The following is a 4,496-nucleotide window of genomic DNA, read 5'->3' on the forward strand; positions in this document are numbered from 1 at the left end:
CTTACCCAGCGAGAATGAGCATCTTTTTCCAGGGAAGAAGATGGACATTCAACGAAGTAAGCGAATTTCATCTATTTCTGATGAAAAAACCAGAACTTAACAAAAAGTTTGATCTACAAATATAGAACTCAAGAGAAATCTAAAAAGGTAAAGATTAATCTTGGGAACTATATTTTGACTATAAGATGTATAAAGAATACATGTATACCTTGTTCTAGAAATTGATGTGGAAAGGACACTGTACCAGAAAAAGGGTAAAGTGGGGGTAGTACATCACATGAAGAGGCATAGGAAACCTATTACATCTGAGAGAAAGAATGGAAGGGGATGAATATAGTGGGTATCTTACTGCCTTCAGAATTGGCTTTAAGTGAAAAATCTTAAGACATATTCAATCTATGGTGAAACTTCTCCCATCTCATTGAAAAGTGAGAAGGGAAAAGTGGAAAGGGAAGGAATAAGCTAAGCGGAAGGGAATACGGGAACTGGGAGGGAAAGGGGTAAGATAGGGGGAGGAACTCTAAGGCGGGGGGAGGGACACTAAAAAGGGAGGGCTGTGAGAAGCAAGGGGTGCTCACAAGCTTAATACTTGGAAGGGGGGAAAGGGGAAAGAAGGAGGAAAGCATAAATCGGGGTTAACAAGATGGCAAGTAATACAGAATTGGTCATTCTAACCATAAATGTGAACGGGGTAAACTCCCCCATAAAGAGGAAGCGGTTAGCAGAATGGATTAAAAGCCAGAATCCTACAATATGTTGTTTACAGGAAACACACCTGAAGCGGGGAGATACATGCAGGTTAAAGGTAAAAGGTTGGAGCAAAATTTACTATGCTTCAGGTGAAGTCAAAAAAGCAGGGGTAGCCATCCTGATCTCAGATCAAGCTAAAGCAAAAATTGACCTAATTAAAAGAGATAAGGAAGGACACTACATCTTGCTAAAGGGTAGCATGGATAATGAAGCACTATCTATATTAAACATATATGCACCAAGTGGGGTAGCATCTAAATTCTTAAAAGAGAAACTAAGAGAGCTGCAAGAAGAAATAGACAGTAAAACTATAATAGTGGGAGATCTTAACCTTGCACTCTCAGAATTAGATAAATCAAACCAGAAAATAAATAAGAAAGAAGTCAAAGAGGTAAACAGAATACTAGAAAAGCTAGATATGATAGATCTCTGGAGAAAATGTAATGGAGACAGAAAGGAATACACTTTCTTTTCAGCAGTTCATGGAACCTATACAAAAATTGACCATATATTAGGGCATAAAAACCTCAAACTCAAATGCAGTAAGGCAGAAATAGTAAATGCATCCTTTTCAGACCACGATGCAATGAAAATTACATTCAACAAAAAACCAGGGGGAAGTAGACCAAAAAATAATTGGAAACTAAATAATCTCATACTAAAGAATGATTGGGTAAAACAGCAAATCATAGACATAATTAATAACTTCACCCAAGAAAACGATAATAATGAGACATCATACAAAAATGTATGGGATGCAGCCAAAGCGGTAATAAGGGGAAATTTCATATCTCTAGAGGCCTATTTGTATAAAATAGAGAAAGAGAAGGTCAATGAATTGGGTTTGCAATTAAAAATGCTAGAAAAGGAACAAATTAAAAACCCCCAGTCAAACACTAAACTTGAAATTCTAAAAGTAAAAGGTGAGATCAATAAAATTGAAAGTAAAAAAACTATTGAATTGATTAATAAAACTAAGAGTTGGTTCTATGAAAAAACCAACAAAATAGACAAACCCTTAGTAAATCTGATTAAAAAAAGGAAAGAGGAAAATCAAATTGTTAGTCTTAAAAATGAAAAGGGAGAACTCACCACTAACGAAGAGGAAATTAGAGCAATAATTAGGAGTTACTTTGCCCAACTTTATGCCAATAAATTCGACAACTTAAATGAAATAGAAAAATACCTCCAAAAATACAGCTTGCCCAAACTAACAGAGGAAGAAGTAAATATCCTAAACAGTCCCATCTCAGAAAAAGAAATAGAACAAACTATCAATCAACTCCCTAAGAAAAAATCCCCAGGACCAGATGGATTTACATGTGAATTCTACCAAACATTTAAAGAACAATTAACTCCAATGTTATATAAACTATTTGAAAAAATAGGGATTGAAGGAGTCCTACCAAACTCCTTTTATGACACAGATATGGTACTGATACCTAAACCAGGTAGGCTGAAAACAGAGAAAGAAAATTATAGACCAATCTCCCTAATGAATATTGATGCTAAAATCTTAAATAAAATATTAGCAAAAAGATTACAGAAAATTGTCACCAGGATAATACACTATGACCAAGTAGGATTTATACCAGGAATGCAGGGCTGGTTCAATATTAGGAAAACTATTAGCATAATTGACTATATCAATAACCAAACAAACAAAAACCACATGATCATCTCAATAGATGCAGAAAAAGCATTTGATAAAATCCAACATCCATTCCTAATAAAAACACTTGAGAGCATAGGAATAAATGGACTTTTCCTTAAAATAGTCAGGAGCATATATTTAAAACCATCAGTAAGCATCATATGCAATGGGGAAAAACTGGAACCTTTCCCAGTAAGATCTGGAGTGAAGCAAGGTTGCCCACTATCACCATTATTATTTAATATCGTATTAGAAACACTAGCCTCGGCAATAAGAGTCGAGAAAGATATAAAAGGAATTAGAGTAGGCAATGAGGAAACCAAACTATCACTCTTTGCAGATGATATGATGGTATACCTAGAGAACCCAGAGATTCTACCAAAAAGCTATTGGAAATAATTCATAATTTTAGCAAAGTAGCTGGCTACAAAATAAATCCCCATAAATCCTCAGCATTTTTATACATCACCAACAAAACCCAACAGCAAGAGATACAAAGAGAAATTCCATTCAGAATAACTGTTGATACCATAAAATATTTGGGAATCTATCTACCAAAGGAAAGTCAGGAATTATATGAGCAAAATTATAAAAAAGTCTCCACACAAATAAAGTCAGACTTAAATAATTGGAAAAATATTAAGTGCTCTTGGATTGGCCGAGCGAACATAATAAAGATGACAATACTCCCTAAACTAATCTATTTATTTAGTGCTATACCAATCAGACTTCCAAGAAAATATTTTATTGATCTAGAAAAAATAACAACAAAACTCATATGGAACAATAAAAAGTCGAGAATCTCAAAGGAACTAATGAAAAAAAAATCAAATGAAGGTGGCCTAGCTGTACCTGATCTAAAATTATATTATAAAGCAGCAGTCACCAAAACCATTTGGTATTGGCTAAGAAATAGATTAGTGGATCAGTGGAAAAGGCTAGGCTCACAAGACAGAATAGTCAATTATAGCAATCTAGTGTTTGACAAACCCAAAGCCCCTAACTTCTGGGAAAAGAATTCATTATTTGATAAAAACTGCTGGGATAATTGGAAATTAGTATGGCAGAAATTAGGCATGGACCCACACTTAACACCATATACCAAGATAAGATCAAAATGGGTCTATGACCTAGGCATAAAGAACGAGATTATAAATAAATTAGAGGAACATAGAATAGTTTATCTCTCAGACTTGTGGAGGAGAAAGAAATTTGTGACCAAAGATGAACTAGAGACCATTACTGATCACAGAATAGAAAATTTCGATTACATCAAATTAAAAAGCCTTTGTACAAATAAAACTAATGCAAACAAGATTAGAAGGGAAGCAACAAACTGGGAAAACATTTTCACAGTTAAAGGTTCTGATAAAGGCCTCATTTCCAAAATATATAGAGAACTGACTCAAATTTATAAGAAATCAAGCCATTCTCCAATTGATAAATGGTCAAAGGATATGAACAGACAATTTTCAGAGGATGAGATTGAAACTATTACCACTCATATGAAAGAGTGTTCCAAATCATTATTGATCAGAGAAATGCAAATTAAGACAACTCTGAGATATCACTACACACCTGTCAGATTGGCTAAGATGACAGGAAAAAATAATGATGAATGTTGGAGGGGATGCGGGAAAACTGGGACACTAATGCATTGTTGGTGGAGTTGTGAACGAATCCAACCATTCTGGAGAGCAATCTGGAATTATGCCCAAAAAATTATCAAAATGTGCATATCCTTTGATCCAGCAGTATTTCTATTGGGCTTATATCCAAAGAAATACTAAAGAAGGGAAAGGGACCTGTATGTGCCAAAATGTTTGTAGCAGCCCTGTTTGTAGTGGCTAGAAACTGGAAAATGAATGGATGCCCATCAATTGGAGAATGGCTGGGTAAATTGTGGTATATGAATGTTATGGAATATTATTGTTCTGTAAGAAATAACCAGGATATATGATGATCCTTCATGGTCTCCAGGTAAAAGAGTAAATATTATAAACAGCCAGAAAAAGACAAATTATATACCAAGGAACTTCATGTGGAATCATATAGAAATGTGTGACCACATTTAGAAAAGACAGGTGAGATT

The sequence above is a fragment of the Antechinus flavipes genome, chromosome 6 (assembly GCF_016432865.1).
Source record: "Antechinus flavipes isolate AdamAnt ecotype Samford, QLD, Australia chromosome 6, AdamAnt_v2, whole genome shotgun sequence".
In the NCBI taxonomy this organism is placed as follows: Eukaryota; Metazoa; Chordata; class Mammalia; order Dasyuromorphia; family Dasyuridae; genus Antechinus; species Antechinus flavipes.